This window comes from Triticum aestivum, chromosome 4D (assembly GCF_018294505.1).
Source record: "Triticum aestivum cultivar Chinese Spring chromosome 4D, IWGSC CS RefSeq v2.1, whole genome shotgun sequence".
Taxonomy (NCBI): Eukaryota; Viridiplantae; Streptophyta; class Magnoliopsida; order Poales; family Poaceae; genus Triticum; species Triticum aestivum.
The window spans coordinates 198,058,923-198,085,024 of NC_057805.1; positions in this window are offsets into that span (position 1 = coordinate 198,058,923).

The following is a 26,102-nucleotide window of genomic DNA, read 5'->3' on the forward strand; positions in this document are numbered from 1 at the left end:
AGGCGCGCCCCTACCTCGTGCCCGCATTGTTGATATCTTGACGTGGGGTCCAAGTCCTCTGGATCACGTTCGTTCCGAAAATCACGTTCCCGAAAGTTTCATTCCGTTTGGACTCCGTTTGATATTCTTTTTCTACGAAACTCTGAAATAGGCAAAAAACAACAATTCTGGGCTGGGTCTCCGGTTAATAGGTTAGAAGTGTCTAATAAAGCCCAATAATGTGCAAAACAGAATATAATATAGCATGGAACAATCAAAAAATATAGATACGTTGGAGACGTATCACATCCCACGGTTCCCCTCAGTACATAAGAACCCTCCCTGGCGACCTAGACAAACCCTACCCACTTCCCTTCCGCCCTCGCACGCCGCTTTCTTCTTTCTCACTTGCAACCGCACTGCCAGCGCCATGGCCGGCCCCATCCATGTGGCCACCGTCGTCCCCGTGGGCTAGGAGCTAGTCCAGGAGCTCCGCCGGCCTCCAATGCATCGTCCACGACCACGGGCTCGAGCTAAGCGCCACTCACTCGTCGGGATCGAACGGCTTCTTCCCCTACTGTCACTGGCATTCGTCGCCAAAATCGGCCACCTCCTGCGCTTCAAAGCTATCGCCGGGCCTCCTTGTGCCTCCTAGGTGAGCTGCACCTCATTTACCCTCTGTTTGCGGCTTCGTTCTGCTGCCGCTGCTATCTCGCGCCGCTACCATAGCCACCGTCCGCCTTCCCCATGAGCTTCTCTGGACAAGGTCGCGAGTGCACCGCAGTCCTGTATGTGCTCGTGCGCATCCACCCATGCTCATCGTTACTGTCCCGCACTCGCCGTCGCCGCGTCCGGAGCTCCGCTCCTGCGCCCTTGGCTGCCCGCACACCTGCGTCCGCCTCGCCCACACACCGCCAGCGCACTGCCGGCTGTTGCTCACCCAGCCACACTCCCCTGCACCCCCGCGCAGCCTTCATGGCCGTGGCTCCCCACAGCCGCCCACGCCCACACGCCGCCCGCGCCCGCCTCATCCGCTCGTAGGCTGCCGCTGCTCTCTGCTACTGCTCGCTGCTGCTCCCGTTGCTGCCTGAAGCTACTGCCTTGCCGCTGCTGTTGCCCTGTTGTTGCTGGCTACTCCGCTGCTACTCTAGGCTGCTGCTTCTTGCTAGCTACCGCGCGCTATGCTCTGCTTGCTAGTGCAGCCGCTGCTTGTTAGTGCAGGTGCTGGAGCGCCATGCACTCTCGCATGTGCGTGCCCAAGCACACTAGTAGTCGGCTTTGGCCATGGCCGCTCGGGCTAGTCCCCTGTTTAGATTAGCAAATGATTAGTGGTTAGGTTAGTCTATGTATAGATGACATGTGGGTCGCCTAGAGATTATAATAACTAACCAAAATCATTTTTGCTACTCTACATGACACCTGGGCCCCACCATCACTATTCATCCATTAACCGGTCAGCGTTGACCCAGTCAACTGCTGACTGGGCAGTTGACTGTGCCCACATGTCAGCCTTTGGTGTGCTGCACCGGGTGCACCTAGCATTTTTCCCAATTATTTTCGGATCACAAGTAAATCCAGAAATTTTGGAAATAATTTAAAACTTTGGAAAATCATATAAAATAATCCGTAACTCGGATGAAAATACTTTGTACATGAAAGTTGCTCAGAACAACGAGGCGAATCCGAATACGCAATCCGTTCGGCCGCCACACATCACTAGCATAGCGAACTTGCAACCGTCCCCCTCCATTTCATCTGTCCAAAAATGCCAAACACCGGGAACACTTTCCCAGATATTTCCCCCTTCGCCGGTAGCACCTAGTACTGCGTTAGGTCACCCGTAGCACCGCGTATTGCCTTGTTATGTTTTGTGATGCTGTGTTTGCTCCGTATTTACTTTTTTCTTCCCCCTCTTCTTCTCCGGTAGACTACGAGACTGACGCCGCTGCTGCCCGATCGACTATGGTGTTGACGACCCCCTCCTTCTCGGCTGAGCTTCTAGGCAAGCACCCCCTTGATCACCAGATATCGCCTATTCCTTCTCTCTACTGCTTGCATTAGAGTAGTGTAGCATGTTACAGCTTTCGGTTAATCCTATTCTGCTGCATAGCCTGTCATTGTTGCTATAGTTGTTACCCTTACCTGCAATCCTAAATGCTTAGTATAGGATGCTAGTATCCATCAGTGGCCTTACATTCTTGTCTGTCTGCCATGCTATACTATCGGGCCGTGATCACTCGGGAGGTGATCACGGGTATATACATATATACATACATACATACCATACAGGTGGTGACTAAAGTCGGGTCGGCTTGTTGAGTACCCGCATGTGATTCCGATGTGGGGGCTGAAAGGACAGGTGGCTCCATCCAGGTAGTGGTGGGCCTGAGTTCCCGACGGCCCCCGACTATTACTTTGTGGCGGAGCGATAGGGCAGGTTGAGACCACCTAGGAGAGAGGTGGGCCTGGCCCTGGTCGGCGTCCGCGGTTACTTCATAATAACACGCTTAACGAGATTGTGGTATTTAATCTGAGTTGGGTCGTTGACCTTGTACGCACTAACCGCCACATGGGACAAGATATGGGCAACCAGCGTCGTGGTATCAGCCGAAGCCTTCGTGACGTCAGCGACTGAGCGGCGCTCGCCGGATTGGACTGGAACGCCTGCTCTTGTATTAGGGAGGCTAGGTTTTCTTCCGGCCGCCCATGCAACGTGCAGGTGTGCAATGGGGGATGGGCCCAGACCCCTGCGCCATAAGATTTAGACCGACGTGCTGACCTCTCTGTTGTGCCTAGGTAGGGCTACGATGTGTTGATCTTCCGAGGCCGGGCATGACCTAGGAAAGTGTGTCCGGCCAAAGGGGATCGAGCGTGTTGGGTAATGTGGTGCACCCTTGCAGGGAAGTTTATCTATTCGAATAGCCGTGATCTTCGGTAACATGACGACTTGGAGTTGTACCTTGACCTTATGACAACTAGAACCGGATACTTTATAAAACACACCCTTCCAAGTGCCAGATATAACCCGGTGATCGCTCTCACACAGGGCGACGAGGGGAGGATCGCCGGGTAGGATTATGTTATGCGATGATACTTGGACTTACCATCTATTCTCTTCTACATGCTGCAAGATGGAGGCTGCCAGAAGCGTACTCTTCGATAGGATTAGCTATCCCCCTCTTATCCTGGCATTCTGCAGTTCAGTCCACCGATATTGCCCCTTTACACAGATACCCATGCATATGTAGTGTAGATCCTTGCTTGCGAGTACTTTGGATGAGTAATCACTGTTGCTTTTCTCCCTCTTTTCCCCCTTTCCTTTTTACCTGGTTGTCGCAACCAGATGTTGGAGACCCGGAGCTAGACGCCACCGTTGACGACGACCTCTACTACACCGAGGGTGCCTACTTCTACGTTAAGGCCGCCGACGACCAGGAGTAGTTTACGAGGATCCCAGGCAGGAGGCATGCGCCTCTTTCGATCTGTATCCCAGTTTGTGCTAGCCATCTTATGGCAACTTGTTTAACTTATGTCTGTACTCAGATATCGTTGCTTCCGCTGACTCGTCTATGATCGAGCACTTGTATTCGAGCCCTCGAGGCCCCTAGCTTGTATTATGATGCTTGTATGACTTATTTTTATTTTTAGAGTTGTGTTGTGATATCTTCTTGTGAGTCCCTGATCTTGATCGTACACTTTTGTGTGTATGATTAGTGTACGATTGAATCGGGGGCGTCACACCACAGTCCGCATGCTGCCCGTCGACCACCTTCGACTTCACATTGAAGACTTTTAGCCATAGGCCAAAGTGTGGGGGGATGCGGAATAGCGCCTCGCACATGACGATAGAGATGTGGAGGAAAGAATTTGGGGCTAGATCATGAAAATCTAGCCCGTAGTAAAACATGAGGCTGCGGACAAAGGGGTGGAGGGGAAACCCTAGCCCGCGGAGGAAGTGAGGGATGAACACAACCCTTTCGCCGGGCTCCGAGGTGGGGATGACTTGCTCCTTGGCAGGGAGCTTGTGGGCGATGTCCTCAGACAAATATCCCTCCCCCCGGAGCTCGTTTACGTCCTTCTCCGCTACGGAGGAGGCCTCCCACTTGCCCTTCAAACCAGATCTGGACATGGCTCGAGCAGTTGGTGGCGGTGGGAAAGATTGAAGCTTGGGCGCTGGAGCTTGAGGATGGGAAAACAGGAGAAGGAAGGAGGCGTGGGGAGAAAAGAGGGATCTTTATCCACTTATATAGGCAATGCATATCAAGCCCCCCCTCAAGCCTTAAAACTCGCCTGTTCCCAAGGGGTCGTGCGAATGACTCGGTTGGATTACCCAAAACCGTATTGATGAGGATACCGCAATAAGCGGACATGATCTCTATTTTGACAAGACGTATCAATAGAGGCCATGCCTCGAAAGGTGAAGCGGGAGGCGAAAAATGGTCCGAAATGTTAAAGGGGCCTGATGTGGCGTTTTGCCGAAAAGTTGTCAGTTGACAGATATTATTTTGATTAAATATTTTGCCTTCGTGGTTGAGGGTTGTGACGGTCATGCAGAGTCGGATACAGTTCTTTTATTCGAAAGATTGCTTTGAGGTATTCGGGAGGAGGAACCCGCCTTGCAATGCCGAAGACAATCTGCGTGCCGAACATATCGTCATTGAAGACTGGTTCAGGGGCTACTAAGGGAGTCCTGGATTAGGGGGTCCTCGGGTGTCCGGGCTGTGTGATATGGGCCAGACTAATGGGCCGTGAAGATATAAGGTAGAAGACCTTTCCCCGTGTCCGGATAGGACTCTCCTGTGCGTGGATGGCAAGATTGGCGTCCAGATATGTAATTTCCTTCTTTTGCAAGCCGACTCTGTACAACCCTAGGCCCCTCCGGTGTATATATAAACTGGAGGGTTTAGTATGTAGAGGCTATCAGAATTCATATAGGCTAAAAAGCTAGGGTTTAGCCATTACGATCTCGAGGTGGATCGACTCTTGTAACCCCTATACTCATCAAATCCAATCAAGCAGGAAGTAGGGTTTTACCTCCATTAAGAGGGCCCGAACCTGGGTAAACATCGTGTTCCCTGCGTCCCTTGTTACCTTCGATCCTCAGACGCATAGTTTGGGAGCCCCTACCCGAGATTGGTTGGTTTTGACACCGACAGTGGACCCTACTGTCGTTGGAGCAGCTGAGCTGGGGTGGACAACGGTGCAGCAGGAGCAGAACAAACCACACAAGGTTTTCTTTGACAACTATCTGTTAGAGAAGTAATTCTGTAAGGGCTCACTTGAATTGGAGGATTCTAAGAATGCAAGGATAGGAAATACACAGTAATAGGATAGGAATGCATGTGCAAAACAGAGAATTTAATGTCACAGGACTGTCAATCTGGGTGTTTGGTTCACATGAATTGGAAGGTCACGGGAATGCAAATAAGCATGGTCAAATTAAGTCAAACCACAAGAAAATGTACAGGTATAATGCTATTATGCTACTATCACTTAGTCTTGTTCTTCATGAATAGGAATTTGAAAAGGAGGGCGAAGTGGATATTAAAATTCCTACATTTTTTCTTTGAAAGAGACACTAAAGGAACAAATCCTGCAGTTTTTCTTTGCTCCATTCCTTTGAACCAAATGCATTAATAGTAGTACCACATGAAACTTTCCAATTCCTATGTTTTTCCTTCACTTCTCCTTTCAACCACTGGCAATTCTAGTAGGCAGGCTTGAACAGGAAAAAGCCTACACTCCAAAAATGTTTTTGTGCTACTTGTACTACTTTGGACCCGTGCCACTGCCATACTAACTCAACTCCTAGGCCCATCTACACATGCACAACTCACACACATAGAAATAAATAATAATGGCTTTCGAGAGAGTCCATCACAGATAGCTAATTTGCCTGGTACCTCACTTCTTGTTATATAGGAGAAACTAATCATATTTCACGTTACTACGTGTGCTCAGTGGACAATATATATATAACATGTAGAGTAAAAAAGTGATGCAGCAAGTGTACAACCTCTTTGGCAAAGCCATGTCGATCTCAGCATCATTGGGTTGGTTGCTGAGGATGGTGCGGCTGATGTGGCAGTCGGAGGAGGGGAAGAAGATCTTAGGCGCTTGGAGATGGAGCCAAGGGTACTGCTCTGCTGTGATGGAGGGTTTCGTCATTGGAGCAGCTCCGGTGAGGTGTACGTGGCGAGGCTGAAGCAGGAAAGAGAGACTATGTTAACCTAAAGTGGTATTCTAATAGCATCTCCAATAGATGATGTAAAATACATAACCAAAAAGTGCTAGATGTAAAATACATCAGCTGCTCATCTCTGAACTTAACTGTCGAAACTGAATTTAACTGTCGAAACTGAATTTTATTGTCTAAACAAATTTTGTTGTTGAAACTGAATTTTACTGTCCAAATTGAACACACTAATAGCAGAAAAGTAGTGCACAAATAGTTTTGGCCGCTCGAGCACTAGTGGCAGAGTAGTAGTTATCTAAATCGATAGTCGCTCCAGCAGGGACCGTACTACCACAGAGCAGCCGGGGCAGAGCAGCAGTAGCGCTCAGAGCAGTAGCGCATGCGAGAGCTGGGGCAGGTGGTCATGTAGCAGCATCTTGGGTAGTAGTAGCAGGAGGTCGAGTGAGAGCCAGAGCTGCTGCTCGTGCAGCAGCAGCGCGGGCAAGAGTAGAGCAGCAGCGCAAGCAAGAGCAAGAACATCAACGCGAGCAAGAGCAAGACCAGACCAGGGAGGGGACCGAGAGCAAGAGTAGAGCAGTTGTCGGAGTAAATGGCCACGGGTAGCCTAACCGACTACCCCTGGCTCTTCAGAAAAATTATCAGGCCTTTGGGCCTCCCAACGCTCCAAGCATTGGACCCCCTTCCATGGCCGGCTATGTCTGGAGCCGACTCACGGAAGGCGGCCTAGCCTCAAGCGACCTCCCTCCCCAAGACAACCGCGGGGTGGCCGACTCCAAGAAGCCGGCCTCAAAGAGCGCGGACTCCAAGAAGCCGGCCGAGACCACAACCACCAAAGCTACTCCCCCATAACGGTGACAAGATGGGGAGTGGCCACAGTGCGGCCCACTACCCCCGAAGCCCGAGGCGGGCATGGCTACAGGAGACCGTACGGGACAGCCGTCTCCCGTGCGGCTCGGCACTGTAGCCATGCTAGCCTCGACGTCATCCACGACAGACTCCCGTACGGCCCATGGACGGTGGGCCCCTTCAGCTAGAGAGAGGCGTGAAGGCGGCCCGTCCTTTCCCAGTCGGCCAAGGGTGTAGCCGGCCCCCAGAAGCCGGCGACTCCCTTCCTTGAAGCAGGAGCCCCATTAAGGAGACAAGACGAGGTAAGGCTACAGTGAGAGCCCCCGAGGCGGCCCACTGTAGCCACACTTACCTCGACAAAGCCCTCGTCATCAGAGGCGAGGCTATAGTAAGCAGCCGCCGACAAGACCCTAGGCGGTGGGGCCGGCCTGTCGACCAAGAAGCCGGCAGCCGGCGGGACCCACCTAGTCGGCGGGACCCAACGGCCGGCGGAGAAGCCGGCGAGCGTAGACACTGACGGCTGGGGCCAGAGCTCAGCCGGATTACGATTGTACCCCCGGGGGGTAGGCCTATATAAACCCCCCGGAGCACCCATGCAAAGGGTTGGCTTCTAAGCATAGCACACACACCATAGATAGAGAGAAGAGAGAGCTAGCCTTGTTCTTCTTCTCCCTTGAACCAAACAGCTCTAGGAGCGATTGTAGCTACTTTCACCGATCTAGTGATCATGCGGAGACCCCGCAGAGCAGGACTAGGGGTGTTATCTCCTCGGAGAGCCCCGAACCTGGGTAAGATCCGCCGGCGTGCATGTCTTCGCCTCATCCCGTTTCCAGGCACCGGCGACGTCTTATTGGCACCCACAATGATAAGCCACCCGTTGGCATATGTCGCACCAACCACCCGACATTTGGCGCCCACCGTGGGGCTAGGTGCACCGTCGTCCAGAGACCTGTTCTGGACGGGAACCCTCTTCCTCCCCCGCGAGCACAACCAGCCTGCTGCGCCCGATGGCGTTTGCCTCGACGCGCTGCAAGGCGTCGGCGATGCCTGCGCAGCGAGCCGCCTCGCCGATCTGCTCGGCGAGACTCGCATCTCCGACGAGCCTGCGTCCGACGCAGGCACGGACTACCCCAAGAGCCGCCTTGTCAGCCTCCTCGACCAGCTTCACGTCTCCAGCGAGCCTGCTGCAGATGTGGAGTCGGTCGGCTCCACCGACCCGATGCTTGTCGACTCCGACACCGCATCGCTTGACGCCTACCCCTCTGACGTGGTGGTCTTCGACGACCCCCTTCCTCGAGCCGACAGCGGCAGCAGCGCTGTCACCGAAGTGCTGGTCATCAGCCACGTCGCCAACTCGGGCGAGAACGCCTACGACGCCCTGCAAGCGGCAATGCACGACCTCTCCGTCCCCATCCCGGCCGATGCAGACGCCGAGACCCTGGAGGCACGCCGCCTCGCCCTCATCGCGGAGGGCCAGAAGATAGCCTCCATGAGACGCCTCACCGAGGCCCACCAGCGCGAAGTCGACCGCGCCGCCTTCGGTACGCCGCCGCCCAGCGGCCCGAGCCGAGCCGGCTTCGTCCAGAAGCGCGGCGCGGCCGTCGCCAGCATGCTGGGGGCAGATCGCCCCGTCTACGCCACCCCGCTCGAGAATTTGCAAGCCGCCCAGGCGGCCGCAGAAGAGCTCAATGGGCTGGGAGCCGACGAGCTCCCCTACATGACAAGGCGGATCCAGCAGCTGATCGACGCGGCTGCAGAACGACACGAAGCCGGCGCTCGTGCTGATAGCCATCCCCCGCGCCGGGAGCACGCCGCGACGTCCCGCTCGCCGACTGCGAGCGGCGCACTCCAGAAGAAAGACAAGGAGCCGGCTGCCAGCCGCAGCCGGACTCGCATCACCATCGAGCGCGATGCGGAGGGCCGCCCTTGAGCAGTAGAGCACCAAGGAAATCTGCCTCCTCCCCCGCCTCGAAGAGAAAGACGCCTCACTCCGCCGCCTGTCACACACCCGACTCTTGGCGACCGACTCGGCCGCCGAGAAGGAGTCGGCGAGAACGACGCCCGCCACCGGATCGACCGCCTTGCTCGATCCCTGGCGTTAGAAGAAGAAGACGATGTCAGCCCTCCATGCTTTGGCCCCCGCATCCGCGACGAGCCCTTCCCCAAAGGGTTCTCGCTCCCCCGAGACACGCCCAAGTACAACGGCTCAGTGAAGCCGGAAGATTGGCTCATCGACTACTCCACGACCGTCAGCATAGCCAATGGCAACCGGCGCGTCGCCGTGAAGTACGTTCCCCTCATGCTGCAAGGCACGGCACGCACATGGCTCAACAGCCTCAAGCCCCACAGCATCAACAGTTGGCTGGACTTCACAGAAGTCTTTGTCCGCAACTTCACCAGCACCTACAAGCGGCCTCCCAAGCCTCGCCAGCTCTCCCTCTGTGTCCAAGGGCCCAACGAGTCGACCCGCGACTACCTCACGCGATGGGCCGAGCTCCGCAACTCCTGCGAGGGGGTGCACGAGGTCCAGGCCATCGAGTATTTCACCGCCAGATGCCGAGAGGGCACCCTCCTCAAGCACCGACTCCTCTGTGACGAGCCGGCTACCCTCAACGAGTTACTGGTCATCGCCGACAAGTACGCCACCGCCGACTCCTCAATGAAGACCGAACTCCGAGTAGACACCTCGGGGAAGGTGATTGCTCCGGCTCCCAAGACGCCGGCTGGCGACCCTAACCGGCGCCCCTACCATAACGACCACAAGCGCAAGGCCCCCATGCCGACTTCCTCTAGTCGGCAGGTGGCCACCGTTGAAGATGAGCAGCCCGAAGAACGGCCCGCTCCCAAGAAGAAGGGTGGCTGGCCGCCTTGGCAGCCGGCTTTCTCCTACGAGCAAGCTCTTGATGCCCCTGCAAGTTCCACAGCGGCGCGAAGCCGTCCAACCACATAACCCGGAAATGCCACTGGCTCACCCGCATCACCAAGGGCGAAGGGATGCTGCCGCCTCCGCCTCCCGGCCCGCCGCCTCCAGCCCCCCAGCAGCCGGCGGCTCGGCTGGCAGTCAGCGCCATCCAAGACGAATTCCCCGAAGAACACGCCGCCTACGTCGTCTTCACCAGTCAAGCCGACGACAAGCGCAGCCGACGCCGACAGCATCAAGAAGTGAATGCAGTCGCCACTAGCGCCCCCGAATTCATGCACTGGTCAGAGAAGCCAATCAGCTGGAGCCAGGCCGACCACCCAGAGGTGATGCCCTCTCCTCGCTCCTATGCAATGGTCTTGGATGTCACCCTCGCGATGGAGAGGCGAGCTGCCCGATTCTCCCGCGTCCTGATAGATGGCAGTAGCAGTATCAACATACTGTACCGCGATACCATGGAGAAGCTGAACATCAAAGCAAAGCAGCTCATGCCGAGCTGCACCGTCTTCCATGGTATCGTCCCTGGCCTGTCTTGCTCCCCAATCGGCAAGATCAAAATGGATGTTCTCTTCGGAGACAAGGATCATTTCCGCCGAGAAGCAATATGGTTCGAGGTAGTGGATTTGGAGAGCCCCTACCATGCACTGCTTGGCCGACCTGCTCTGGCCAAGTTTATGGCTGTGCCCCACTACGCCTACCTGAAGGTGAAGATGCCGAGCTCGAAGGGGATCATCACGGTAGCCGGTGACTACAAGAAGTCCATCGAGTGCGCCATGGCCAGCAGCCGGCTGGCCGAGTCCCTCGTGGTGGCAGAAGAGAAGAAGATGTTGGAACGGGTTGTGGCCATGGCCGGCAAGCAGCCGGCCCTGTCCCCCAACCCCAAAGATGGTGATGCGCAGGGCTCCTTCCAGCCTGCCAAAGAGACAAAGAAGATACCTCTGGACCCGGAGAACCCGGAGAGGTTCGCTGTCATTGGAGCAAACTTGGACAGTAAATAGGAAGGCGAGCTCGTCGACTTCCTCCGTGAGAATCGAGACATCTTTGCATGGTCCCCAAAGGACATGCCGGGTGTCCCGAAGGATTTCGCCGAGCACAAATTACATGTCCGAGCCGACGCGAAGCCGGTCAAGCAACCCCTCCGCCGACTGTCCGAAGAGAAGCGACGAATCGTAGGAGAAGAGATAGCCCGCCTCCTTGCCGCTGGCTTTATCATGGAAGTGTTCTTTCCAGAATGGCTTGCCAACCCAGTTCTGGTTCTGAAGAAGAATAACAAGTGGCGAATGTGTATAGACTACACCAGTTTGAACAAGGCCTGCCCAAAGGATCCGTTTGCTCTGCCACAGATTGACCAAGTGATAGACTCCACAGCCGGATGCGAGCTGTTAAGTTTTTTGGATGCGTACTCGGGGTACCACTAGATCAAGTTGGACCTAGCTGACCGCCTGAAGACTGCCTTCATCATACCCTTTGGAGCTTTCTGCTACCTGACAATGACGTTCGGCTTGAGGAATGACGGTGCCACTTTTCAGCGTTGCATGCAGAAATGCCTCTTGAAACAACTCGGCAGAAATGCCCACGTCTATGTAGACGACATTGTGGTGAAGACAGAGAAGCGCGGTACCTTGCTGGAAGACCTGAAAGAAACATTCGCCAACTTGCGCCGATTCCAAATGAAGCTCAATCCGGAGAAGTGCGTGTTCGGAGTGCCAGCCGGCCAGTTGCCGGGCTTCCTGGTCTCCGAGCGCGGCATCGAATGCAACCCCGTCAAGATCAAGTCCATCGAGAGGATGGAGATTCCCACCAAGCTACGAGATGTGCAGAAGTTCACTGGCTGCTTAGCCTCCCTGAATCGTTTTATCAGCCGACTAGGAGAGAAGGCTCTCCCCCTGTACCTACTCATGAAGAAGTCCACTCACTTCGAGTGGAATGATCAAGCCGACCGAGCCTTCCATGAGTTGAAGAAAATGCTGACCACTCCGCCTGTCCTGGCTGCGCCGACTGAAAAGGAGCCCATGCTCCTCTACATCGCCACGACTAGCCGAGTCGTCAGCACTGTTGTTGTGGTCCAGCGCCCGGAGGAAGGCCGAGCCCAGCTAGTCCAGAGGCCGGTGTACTATCTCAGCGAAGTACTATCCAGCTCAAAGCAAAACTACCCGCACTACCAGAAGATGTGCTATGGGGTGTACTTCGCTGCCAAGAAACTAAAGCCCTACTTCCAAGAGCACCCCATCACGGTCGTGTGCACTGCCCCGCTCGCTGAGATCATAGGCAGCCGGGATGCATCCGCCCGGGTAGCCAAATGGGCCATTGCATTGGCGCCCTACACAATCTTCTATCAACCCCGCACCGCCATCAAGTCACAAGCATTGGCCGACTTCCTCGTCGACTGGGCCGAGACCCAGTACCTACCGCCGGCTCCCGACTCTACCCATTGGCGGATGCACTTTGACGGGTCCAAGATGCGCACCGGCTTGGGAGCCGGCATCGTCCTCACCTCTCCCAAAGGCGACAAGCTCAAGTACACGCTGCAATCTACTTCGCCGCCTCCAACAACGTGGCCGAGTACGAGGCGCTCGTACATGGGCTCCGGCTAGCCAAAGAACTTGGCATACGCCGGATCCTGTGCTACGGCGACTCGGACTTGGTGGTCCAGCAATCGTCTGGTGACTGGGATGCCAAGGACGCGAACATGGCGAGCTACCGATTCCTCGTCCAGCAGATAAGCGGATACTTCGAAGGGTGCGAGTTCCTTCACGTGCCAAGGGCCGACAACGACCAAGCAGATGCCCTAGCACGGATCGGCTCCACCCAACAAGCCATACCGCCTGGCGTCTCCCTCCAGCGCCTCCTCAAGCCGTCCATCAAGCCGTCTCCAGAGTCGGATTCCATCTTCGTACCGCCTGCGCCAGATACAGCCGGATCCGACTGGAGAAATCCCGCAGGCGGCACGACGAGTTCGACAACTGGCCCGGGGACTGCCGTAGTCGCACCCGGCCCGGGGACTTCAGAACCCGGCCCGGGGACTGCAGCAGTCGGCCCGGGGACTGCTACGACACAAGAAGTGGTGGCCGACTCCAATTCAACGCCACCCAACCCACCCACCCGCAGTCAAACGGCTAGGTCGAGCGAGCAAATGGACTCATCCTCTCCGGCATCAAGCCTCGACTAGTTGTACCACTGGAGCGATCGGCCGGCTGCTGGCTCGAGGAGCTGCCGGCTGTCCTCTGGAGCCTGCGCACTACACCCAACAAGTCAACCGGCTTCACTCCATTTTTCCTCGTGTACGGTGCCAAGGCTGTCATCCCAACAGACATCGAGTTCGACTCGCCTCGCATTACCATGTACACGGAGGAGGAGGCCAAGGAAGCAAGAGAAGACGGCGTCGACCTCCTGGAAGAAGGCCGGCTGTTAGCACTCAGCCGGTCCGCCATCTACCAGCAAGGGCTGCGCCGCTACCACAACCGCAAGATCAAGCCAGGATCTTTCCAAGAGGGCGACCTTGTGCTCCGGCTGATCCAGCGAATAGCCGGCCAGCACAAGCTCTCGGCCCCTTCGTCATCAGCAAGGCACTCGGCAATGACTCCTACTACTTGATCGACACGCAAAAACCAAGAGCACGCAAGAGAGACGACTCCGGCAAGGAGTCGGAGCGACCATGGAACGCAAACCTCCTAAGACGATTTTACAGTTGAAAGCAGTATGTATCACGCTACCCTTTTGTATTAAGTACAAACCAACGGCCCCCCCGAACAGTACTCGGGGACTGCCTTTGTTTATCTATGAATGACAAGTGTCATACCCATGAATGTATTATTACATTCGAATTTTTGTCTGGCACCGGGTTCGACTAGTCGGCCCGGGGACTGGCCGCCTCGAGCTATATTGAAAGTTCTACCTGAAGTCAGCAAAGTAGTGCGCCGGCTCCCGAGTCCCCTCTTGTTGAAAGTCGCAGCTCGAAGAAACGACTGTCCGACTAGCAAGAGGCAAGGCAGAAAGGATGCCCACACGAAAAATGGCTAAGGAACAACGAACCTATATAGCAAAGAGACGGCCTCCAAACATGCCTGCCGGCTGTCAAAACAGCCGGCTGGCTGGCTTCCTAAAAACTTAGCTTTAGTCCAGCAAAGCTAAAGTACTTCCCCCCCAATCGGCTAAGCACTCCTCCAGCTTCAGATTGCAGAGCAACAGTTGGACTGGGGAGGCGGCAACCAAGGGAGGGCGGCAAAGGAAACAGCGGAAGGATAAAAAGCAAAGTACAAGGAAAGGCCAAATGCATGCATAAGTTATATATACACATAAAGCCCCCAACGGGCTGGCAACAGACATAAGTTCGAATACACCCAGTGGGTGGAATTGTGCAGACTTAACCAAACATTGTTCCAAAAGTAACTAGACAGGAAAACAAAAGATAGCAGACTAAGGCGCGATGCGGAGGCCGAGCTGGTCGGTGAAGGCGGCCTCGCCGGATGAAGGGATGGCCGCCTAGCGGGTCTCGGCTTGATCACCACCTACGGCAGGCGACGCACTCGCGCGCGACGTGGTGCTGGAGGTGCGGTCAGGCTGAGGCTGGCCGGCTGCTCCACCAGCCGGCTCGGCGTCTTCACCCTCCTCCTCCTCTTCTTCACCCTCGTCGCTGGAGTTGATCTCCTCCACCGAGTCTTCGCCGTCCGCCGTTCAGACCGAACCACTCCTCCGGCTGGGCGACACCGTTGTCGTCCACCTCGGGGGCGAAGACGCTGGTGTCGGTGTAGTCGGCGATTGCCGAAGCCCGCCGGATGATGTCCGGCCGTGCCGGCTCCAGCTCCGTGTTGGCTTGCCGCCGCCAGGTAGCCAGCATGTCCAGGCTCTGGCCGGGATACCAGGCCTTGACGAACTCCAGCGCCCGCCTGGCACCAAAGTGAGCCGCCGAGGCCTTCCAAGCTTCGAAGCGGCCGACCGCCACCTCCAGCCAGTCGGCAGTCCGACTGAGGGTGCGAGGAACCACTTGGCTGGGCCAGAGGGCGGCCAAGACTTGCGCCCCGGCACGCTGAAGCCGGCGGAGCAGTCGGTGAGCCGGCTGGATGCGGGCCTGGATCGCCAGGAGCTGTTCCTCCAGCGAGCGGCCGGCGGTTGGCGAGATCTCAAAGCCAGCCTGCCTTCGCGCTTGGCGACGGGCCTCGATGGTCTGGTTGGCGGCAGTAGAATAGCCAGGGAAATACTCTGCGCAAGAAAGAAGAAGAAAGGAAGAAAAGAACACCAAAATCAGAAAAAAAGCCAAAGTGGCAGATGGCAAGAAAGGACGAAGAGGTAGGCGGCTTACCGTCAACCAGATCTTCGATCTGGCCATCGCCAGAGATCAGAGTCTGCCTGGCCTCAGCCCAGCCAGCCGCCTCCGTCTCGTACTCGGCCTGGAGAGTGGCTTCGCGGTCCTGCACAGCCTTCAGAGCCGCCTTGTGGCCTTCCTCCTGGTCGGCCAACTTCTTGGCCAGGCGGCCGCGTTCCTGCACCAAGGCGGTGAGCTCGGCGTCCTTGGCGCGAAGGGCAGTTTGGGACTCCCCCAGCTGTGCCCGCAGACTAGCGTTGGCCGCTGCAGAGACGGCAGAAGAAGAAAGAACAGTAAGAAGAAGTCGTCAAGGAAGATCCAACCCGACTGCTCAGTAGTCCACCCGAATCTCGGGGACTACACCCAGTGGGTGCGCTGAGGCGCCCCCACATGAGGCAAAGAACTAAGCACGTACCTCGGCTGTCAGTAAGGTCGGCGGTCTTCTGGGTCAGCTCCTGAGCCTGGGAGTTGAAGGCGGCCGCACGAAGATTGTGGTAGTCCTGCAAAATAGACAGAAGATCGGAGTAAGAACAAGAATAGCAAAGACAAATCCTCCAAGAAGTTCCAAGTCGCCTGCTCAGCAGCCGACTCGGAACTCGGGGACTACACCCAGTGGGTGCGCTGACGCGCCCCCACGGAAGAAATCAAGATCAAGAGAAGCTAGATGGGAAGACTAACCCGGATGGCCGCCCGTGTCGCGAGAAACTCATCGGTGAACTGCCTCAGCACCGCGGCTTGGCCCTGGAGACGGGTCCGGACGTCCTGCGCAGCCACGTTCATCACAGCCGTCCCTCCGCCTGGCGTCCACCCCGAGGTTGCGCTGGCCGCCTCCGCATCCCGGGCCGACGAGCTGGAGCCCACGGCCGGCTGTGGCTCCGACGCGGCCTTCCCCGCTCGCCGACTCGGCGGCATCCGGACCGCCATCTCAGTCCTCGCGGCCGGCTCACCCCCCGCCGACTGTGTAGGCAGCTGATCAGGCCGGCCTCCTTGAGCCGCCCCAGTTGGCGGGGTCGGCACCGGCGCCCTCTCCAGGATGATGACGTCGTCGTCTCTCCCCAGCCCTGGCTGGTCGCCGCTGGCTCCCTCTGGCGAGGGCTCCATGGACCCAGCCCCAACGCGCAGAGGGGTGACCATCAAGACCTCCCCCGCTGCTTCTGCAGCCGCAACCTCCGCTTGGGCCCTGGCAGCGGTGTCGGCAAGCACCTTCGCCGCCTCCTCCTCCAGCGCCGCCTGAGCGGCGGCCGCCTTCCTTGCCTCCGCCTCTCGCGCCTCCCGTTCCGCCCGTGCCTCCCGCGCGTTCCGTTCCGTCGCCTCCTGAAGGTCGGCTCGGGGGTCCAGGCGGCGAGTGGTACTCCCAGACCCCCTTGGCGACTCGACGACGGAGCCGGCAGCCGCTTGCTCAAGCGACAGTGGAGCCCTGATCGTTTGGAGAAAAGGACAAGGGTTCAGGAACCACCCGAGAAAGAAAGAAAAAGAGTATACAAAGAAAAATTCAAACTTACGCCGACACGGTCTGCGGCTGCTTCACTGTCTTGCGGAAGCGGGCCGCCTTTGCAGCCGCCTCCTCCCGTCTGGTGGCTGCCGCCCCGCCCCTGGGCTTCTTCGTCCGGCTGCCGAACAAACCCTGGGCGGCACGACGCTTTTGCCCTCCGCCCCGAGCAGGCGGTCCGGCGGAGGAGCCCGCGCCGCGCCCAGATGCCGGCTGCCGGCGCGGGGCGACTTCGGCCTCATCGTCGTCCGGCCAGTCGTCGAAGGTGACTCCGAGCCCGGAGGCGCCTGCTTCGCCGCCGGCTTGGCCACCACCTGGCTCGATGTTGTCATCCATGCCGGCCGCCCCCAAGTCGGGGTCCTCCAGATCGTGTTCGGTCCGGTCGGGGACGAATCGACGCTCCGCGTCCGACCCGCCGGCCGGCCGAAGCAGAGGGCTCTGTCGAAAAACAAGCCGACTAAGTTAGAGTCGGCCAAGAGGAACTTGGCAACAAAGTCAAAAGAAAAAGAAGAGCCAAGGAAAGCATACCGTGGGCGGTGGATTGGCTCGGCTGTATGGCTCCTTGCCGAACTGCCACTCTTCGGAGAATTTGCAGTTCGCAAGGTAGTTCACCATATAGGCGACCTCCTCGCGTGGCATCTCCTTGGTGCACATTCGGCTCAGATCGAGCTGGCCGCTCATCTGACAGATCGGATGAGGCCGGCTCTGGAGCGGAAGAACCCGGCGCGTTACGAATGCGGCCAGAAGGTCGGGCCCCATCAAGCGCTTCGACTGGGTCAGCACTCGCACTCGGGCGACGGCTGCGGACCCGGCCGGCGTCAGAGTCACGGCCCGGAAGGACCACTGGGGCCGCCTGCCCGCTGGTGGGCCGGCTACGTAAGCCGGCAGGTTGATGTAGTCGCCCCGCAGGGCGATGTTCCGCACGTAGAAGTACGATTTTTGCCACTTCTTCACCGATTGGATCAGCATGATGACGGGGAAGGGGTTGTCGGCGACCGACCTCCGCGACGCGATGAAGGCGCCAGTCTGAGCCGGCACGCCCTGCATGCGCATGCCCAGCTTGGACTGGAAGAACTCCCCCCAGAGCTCGAGGGTGGGGAGGCGCCGAGGTAGCCCTCGCACAGGGTGACGAAGGCAGATACCAGCACCACCTCGTTTGGGGTGAGGTGCTGCGGCTGGAGCTGGTAGAAATCGAGCCAGGAGTGGAAGAAGGCGCTCACTGGCAGGCCGAAGCCGCACAAGAAGTGCGAGCGAAAGACCACCCGCTCGCTCTCCTGCGGCTCCGGCGTGATTTCCTTCGCCGGTGCGAGGCGGACCTCCACCTTGTCCGCGCTGGGCAGCCGCCGCGTGTTGCAGAGGAACTCGACGTGGTCGTCGTGGACGTTGGAGCCGTCCCAATCCCCGCCATACTGCTCCGTGGCGGGAGGCATGGCGAAAGCAAGCACGGCGGCGGAGGAGTGCGTGGTGGAAGAGCGCGGCGGCGAGGCGCTGACACAAGAAACGGTGAGCCAAGAAGACGGTGGAAGTAGGAGGAGCGTGCGAGGGCCTGCCGCCCTCCACCTCCCCCTACTTATAGCCTCGCAAGGCAAGGCCGAGGAGGCCGAACGTGGGGGGAGTCGTGGGATTAACTGCGCCCACTCCCCCCACACCTCACGATTATTGCGCATGAATGCGAGCCGAAACTGCCGCAATGAGACGTGCGGGAGGTTTCGGGATGCAGACGATCCGCGCCTGGGCCCGGGCGCGAACGTGGCGGGCCCCCGCCCTATGGCGACATCCCGTCACGCGCGTGGGCTGGCAGGCTTTCCGGCCAAGAAGGGCCACGTGGTTCGCAGACGGCCAGTGGCCAGCCCGCGGCCCGGTGCTCGCACTAGCGGGCTCCCGTCCTCCGACTTCGGAGGTTTTCGACCCAGGCGGCACGCCTAACTAAAGCCGGCTGCCAGCTGCCGGCTTGCTAAGATGGGAAGCTGATCGAGCTTCTCCACTTCTACTCAATCTCGGAGCCCAATCAGCTTCGGGGACTACTGTCGGAGTAAATGGCCACGGGTAGCCTAACCGACTACCCCTGGCTCTTCAAAAAAATTATCAGGCGTTTGGGCCTCCCAACGCTCCAAGCATTGGACCCCCTTCCATGGCCAGCTATGTCTGGAGCCGACTCACGGAAGGCGGCCCAGCCTCAAGCGACCTCCCTCCCCAAGACAACCGCGGGGTGGCCAACTCCAAGAAGCCGGCCTCAAAGAGCGCGGACTCCAAGAAGCCGCCCGAGACCACAACCACCAAAGCTACTCCCCCATAACGGTGACAAGACGGGGAGTGGCCATAGTGCGGCCCACTACCCCCGAAGCCCGAGGCGGGCATGGCTACAGGAGACCGTACGGGACGGCCGTCTCCCGCGGCTCGGCACTGTAGCCATGCTAGCCTCGACGTCATCCACGACAGACTCCCGTACGTCCCACGGACGGTAGGCCCCTTCAGCTAGAGAGAGGCGTGAAGGCGGCCCGGCCTTTCCCAGTCGGCCAAGGGTGTAGCCGGCCCCCAGAAGCCGGCGACTCCCTTCCTCGAAGCAGGAGCCCCATTAAGGAGACAAGACGAGGTAAGGCTACAGTGGGAGCCCCCGAGGCAGCCCACTGTAGCCACGCTTACCTCGACAAAGCCCTCGTCATCAGAGGCGAGGCTACAGTAATGTCACGACCGGTTTTTCAATAAAATAATTATTGAGAGACCAATCCCTTTTACGGATCAGCGAGGAAGAATTCCTTCTCACTGGTAGACAATATCTTGGTCACAGAAGAAAAATACCAGGAGTACTAAATATAATACAAGGTTGAGCAGAGACTGCCCAACAATTTATTACGTGCACGCCGCTGAAACAAGACGGCGGTAGGGTGGCAAATTACTAACTCACGATAATAACGGTGGTGGAAATATCATCACGAACCAAGTGATATGATTCCAGAAGACTACAACTCTTCGAGCGTCGGAGTGAGGCTCGAGAAGACTTATTGCGGGTGGCGGAAGCGTATACAATACAAGTGACCAGAATCCGGGATCGCGCAGGACTGACTGGGACTCCTCTAGGCATCGGACGCGCTATCAAACTCTTCATCCAAGAGATCGCCTTCGTCAACATCTGGCCAAATCAACAAGCCAGGTGAGTACTATGAAAGTACTCGCAAGACAGTTCGGACATAAGGTATAACAAATGTAAACATGAAGCACATGAACAAGTTAACCAGTGCGATCAGACATAGAGATAATAAATACTGGGTGCCAAGCGAGGGTCTGAATGACGCCTCGAGCGGAAACTGCAGAATAGTAATACTGGCGCCAAACGAGTGTCTGAAAGACTCCTCGAGCGGAAAATGCGGAATAATAATGCAGGTGCCAAACGAGTGTCTGAAAGACTCCTCGAGCGGAAATTGCAGAATAATAATGCCACAGTCGGGCGTCGAGGCGACACCACATAAAGGGCTTGCAACAGAAAATAAAGACAGTGCACGCCACAGTCGGACGTCTGTGCGACATCACATAAAGGGCTTATAACTAAAGTAAAAAAAAACAAGTACACGCCACAGTCGGACGTCTGTGCGACGTCGCATAAAGGGCTTATATCACAGCTCAATAATACAATCGTTCGGGAACATAAATTATCACAAGCATGCGACAAATATAAAGTTAGTCCATCCACAGGAATAACAATAAAACTGGATTTACCACTTGAGCTTGTTCACCGAGGACAAGTTTTTTTCGCACGGATAGGCATGGATATAATGTTTACACTACTTGATCATGGATACGATGATTTGGAAAGAATTGACTCTGCAGAGTTTGTACTTAACCACAGCCAACGGATTTCAGTAGTCACGGGGACTAGTTCCGTCTACGGTGTTTTGGAAGAAACACGTCTAACCAGTAGACACCCAATTCAACCATCCGAAGCCAGGGATCACCCTCGGCAACATTCAAGAAAAACCTTGATACGGGGAGGCTACAACCTCGCGTAGCATGGGATCAAATTTCTATACGCGCGCTCTAAGGGGGTGCCCCCCCTCTCGGTCCCAACCGGAAACACCCATGCCCCTGACCGGATGACTGGCTTTAATCCTGGGCGAAGGTACCATCATCCCGGCCTCTCTGTTTGGTGTGTACACGGAAAGAGGTTACCAACTTACTAAACCGCATCCTGGCAATGAGACATGTGGTAGCACGGAAAGGGGAAAGAACGGTAACGTGGCTTCAACCATGTTAACATCGGAGAAAGTCGGATGACGCAAGGCTGGTATGCTACAACAGTACCACCTTGCTGCCCTTCATGTCACCACATGATTAGGCCATCTCTCATCAGAGATCATCGCAACTTTGGAACATGCGGGAAGAGAACGATAACGTGGCTCCAACCACGTTAACGTCGGAGAAAGTCGGATGACGCAAGGCTGGTATGCTACAACAGTACCACCTTGCTGCCCTTCATGTCAGCACATGATTAGGCCATCTCTCATCAGAGATCATCGCGACTTTGGAACAACCGGGTCGTTGCCTTACAAGCAACGAGGTATTCACCGATACTCATATGCCATGCACAAACTCTCACGTGAACATGTAAAACACCTGTCATATCAAATGTTCAAAACATGCTTGCCTGGTTCGGAGAAGTCGGAGTCTAGCTCGGCGAAGTTCGCGGCTCCGTCACCTCTTCCGGAACCTACGGCAATCACGAAACGGGTACTAACGTGAAAACCAACACTTGCACAGAAACTTTTCCAAATAGTTTTCAAATAAATCCCATAAAAAACTAGACAAAATTTGAAGATTGTCAGAAAAAGAATCACTCAAAAATTCCTTTTTATAAAAAAGTTATAAAGGTTTCTGTCCAGGGACTTATCTGTAATGAAACAGAAAAGTTCCAGGGTTCTAACTGAGAAAACAGAAAACGCTTCGGTTGGGAATGCGCAAGCGCAAAGGAGAAAACGTATTTGCCCGAAGGCGCCAACAGAAAACGGTTCGAAGGGGAATAGAATAGAGGCTGACAGGCGGGGTCCACCTGTCAGGTTTAAAAAGCTCGCCGGCGCCCGAAGACTGCGGTGGACGCCGGCGTCGAACAACGGCGAGTTAGGAGAAACGGAGGGTACCAAGAGCTTCAGCGTCGGTGGATGGTGGACTCGTCCAACGGGGAGCACCACGTCGACGGCGACACTATCTCCGGCGGACGGCGGCTCGGGTGAGGATGGGGAACTCCGGTGGAGGGCTGCAAACTACGAATTGAGGCGCGGGTCAGAACGAGGGGTGCAAGGTGAAGCTACTGGCAAGAGAATGGGGGCGGAGGAGCACACACGGGGGCGAATCGGGCTGGATCCCGTGGCGGGTCGCGGCGGCCGGAGTCGAGGAAGGAGACCTCCTCGGGGCTCTACCAGTGGCTAGGCTTGCTCTAGGGGGAGTGCAGGGATGGTGGGTGCTCGAGTTGAAGCTCGGGGCCTCTATTTATAGGCAGATCGACGGGGTGGCCGTGAACGGAAAATCTCCGGCGAGCGATTACGGCGGAGCAGTGGGTTGGCAGGAGGTTTGAGTGGCCAGGCAGCATCAGTGGAGGTTACTAGAGTCGTTTCATAGCTAAACGGGGTCGGTCTTGGCGTAATGGCGTCGGTCCACGGTGAGGTGACCGCACGGGCTCAACGGCGGCAGAGAGCGCGCTCCGCGCCCTGCGGTTCACGACGAGAGCGGCAGCGCGTTCGGGGGAGTGGAAGGCCACGCGGCGAGCTCCGGTGGTTCGGGCGGCGCTGGGTGGCGTCGTCGGCGCCGTGTCTCCCACTGGCGTCCGCAAAGCCGCCGCCGGCATCGGTCACGGGGCAGCGCACCTTCTGCTGCTCGTCGCCGACGCCCGCAAGGTGCCAGGCGTTCGTGCGGTGCAGGAACAAGAGGGCGGGGACGAGGGGCAAGGCGACGCGGTGGTACTGGCGAGATCGACGTCCTTCTCTGAAGAAAACGACAGCAAGCCACTGACTGAATCTTTGAACTTTCTGAACTTGACATGGACAGTGCACTGCAGCTGTTCGACAGAAAGATTTCGCAATGAGATAAATTTTTCTGGAGCTTTAACTTGGTGAGGTGACCACTCAATGCACCCAGAGGCTGCCTGATTTTTTTGGAATTTTTGGAGAAGGTTTTGAATGAATTTCACCAAATTTGGCAAATCTGGTCCAAACTTGCAGCAGGTGTAGTTTGAAAATTTTGAACTAAAGACCAGTGGATATTCATGGATCTTGGTTGAGGGTTCAAAGGACTAGGGAGGAGAGTTGGTTTGCTGGCAAAAATCAAAACAGAAAATGGAGTTCCTTTGTAACTCTCCAAGTGCTAGAAGAGAAGGCACAAATTTGTTTGAATAAGATTTAAATGGAAATAGATACATGGGGAGGTTCAACTTGCTGGATTTGATGCAAATCATGATCCAAAGGTGAGGGAAGGGTTAGGATAGAGGATTTTCACTAAGGCCATGGCAAGAAGGAATTGTTGAAAGTGGCAAAGGATTTTCCAAAACCATAGTGCAAATTTGAAGGAGATTTTCAAAAGTCATTTCCCAAGTGAAAATATTTTGTCTTGAGTCCAAGTGAAAAGCAAGAACCTCCAAGACCAAAGACAGATCTTGGTTGAATCCAAATAAAACTTTTGCCATAAAGAAAAATATTTGAGAGTGAGAGTTCTCTTGAAGAAATTTTTTTGATCACTCCCCTCAAGTCAAATAAAAACCTTTTGAAAAATCCAAATAAAAACTTGGGTGTCACAACACCTAACCCCTTAGGAAAAATCTCGTCCTCGAGATTTCTGCTGATCCTCAAATAGATATGGATACTCTGCTCGAAGGAAATCCTCCCTTTCCCATGTAGCTTCATCCTCAGTGTGGTTGCTCCACTGAACCCTAAAAAACTTTGTCGTTTTCTGACGGGTCCTCCGTTCAGACTCTTCTAAAATCTTTACTGGCCTTTCTCTATAGGTGAGATCTGGTTGCATATCAATGTCCTCATGAGGTACATGCTTTTCTGGGTTGCTCACACATTTTCTTAACTGTGAGACGTGGAACACGTCATGGACGTCTGACAGCTCCTTGGGTAGGTCTAGTTGGTAGGCTACCGTGCCTCTTCGTGCCTTTACACAAAATGGTCGAATAAATCTTGGGGCTAGTTTCCCCTTAATTTTGAACCGCTGTAGACCCCTCATAGGAGATACTCGGAGGTATACGGAATCACCGGGTTCAAAGCTGACCTCACGATGCTTCTGATCATAGTAGCTCTTTTGTCGGCTCTGTGCTGTCTTGAGTCTGTCCCGGATTTGTTTAACTTTCTCCTCGGCCTCTTTAAGCATGTCTGGGCCGAAGATACGGCTGTCACCTGTTTCTAACCAATTCAGTGGGTTACGACACCTCCGTCCGTACAATGCTTCAAAGGGTGCCATTTGCAAGCTGGCTTGGTAACTGTTGTTGTAAGCAAATTCGGCATACGGCAAACTCTCTTCCCAACTGGATCCATAGGTGAGCACACAGGCTCTTAGCATATCCTCTAGGATCTGGTTCACACGTTCCGTCTGTCCATCAGTCTGAGGGTGGTATGCTGTACTGAAGGCTAGTTGCGTGCCCAGAGCCTGTTGTAGGTGATCCCAAAATTTGGAGACGAATTGGGTGCCTCGGTCTGATATTATAGTCTTTGGGACTCCGTGCAAACAAACTATACGGGAGAGATAAAGTTTTGCCAGCCTTTGTGTGGAGTAGGTAGTCTTCATGGGAATGAAATGAGCAACTTTGGTTAGTCGGTCTGTGATGACCCATATGACGTCATTCCCACGCTGTGATCGGGGTAGTCCGACGATGAAATCCATTCCTATTTCATCCCACTTCCACTCCGGTATCCTGTTTGGCTGGAGTAGCCCTGCTGGCTTTTGATGTTCGGCCTTGATGCGCTGACACGAGTCGCAACAAGCAATGAATGAGGCTATATCTCTTTTCATACCGTGCCACCAAAATCTTTCCTGAATGACCTTGTACAATTTGGTTCCTCCAGGATGAATCGAGTATGGAGCGGTGTGGCTTTCCGTCAAGATGTGTTGCTTGAGTTCCTCAATGTTAGGTACGCAAAGTCTGTCTCGGTACCATAATGTTCCTTCACTGTCGGTGACGAACTCGGAAGTCTTACGAAGATTCATTTTCTTCTTTATGCCTTCGATGCTGGGATGTCCCTGTTGAGCCTTCTTAATTTGTTCCACCAGGGTGGGTTGTATCTCCAGGTTCGATACGGTGCCCTCAGAGACTTACATCATGTTGAGCCTAGCAAACTCTCGCTGAAACTCAGGCCTCAAGTTTTGCGGACCGTCATTGTCCGTGCTGGGGTTTCGACTAAGGGCATCGGCCACTACATTTGCTTTCCTTGGGTGGTAGTGAATGCCGACGTCATAGTCTTTGACCAGTTCCAACCAGCGTCGTTGGCGTAAATTCAGCTCTGGCTGTGTGAAAATATATTTGAGGCTCTTATGGTCCGTATACATTTCACAGCGATTTCCCAACAGAAAGTGCCTCCACTCCTTGAGTGCATGTATGACTGCTGGTAGCTCCAAGTCATGTGTTGGGTAACTTTCCTCATGTTTTCGCAGCTGCCTGGAGGCATATGCGACAACCTTGCCATCCTGCATTAGTACGCATCCGAGTCCTTTCCGGGATGCGTCACAATACACCTCAAAGCTCTTGTGTATGTCTGGCACAGTTAAGACCGGTGCGGTTGTCAGCTTCTTCTTGAGTTCTTGGAAGCTCTGCTCGCATGCTTCCGTCCATACAAATTTCTTGTCCTTCTTGAGTAACTGTGTCATAGGTTTCGCCACAGTGGAGAATCCTTTAATAAATCTCCTGTAATATCCGGCCATTCCCAGGAAACTCCGCACATCAGGAACATTGGCGGGTGGCTTCCAGTCCAGTATGGCCTTGCCTTTTCTGGGTCTACGGACACGCCTTCTTGGTTCAGTATATGGCCCAAGAAACCAACTTGTCTTAGCCAAAATTCGCACTTGCTAAATTTGGCGTACAACTGATGTTTCCTCAATTCTCCCAAAACAATTCTGAGGTGCTCAGCATGCTCTTCTGGAGTCCTTGAGTAAACCAGAATGTCGTCAATGAATACCACCACAAATTTGTCCATGAATTTCATGAACACTTTGTTCATGAGGTGGACGAAATATGCGGGGGCGTTCGTTAGTCCAAAAGGCATCACTGTGAACTCGTATAACCCATATCTGGAAGTGAAAGCTGTCTTGGGGATATCTTCCGTCCGTACCTTCAATTGGTGATATCCCGATCTCAAATCAATTTTTGAGAATACCTTGGCCTGTGCGAGCTGGT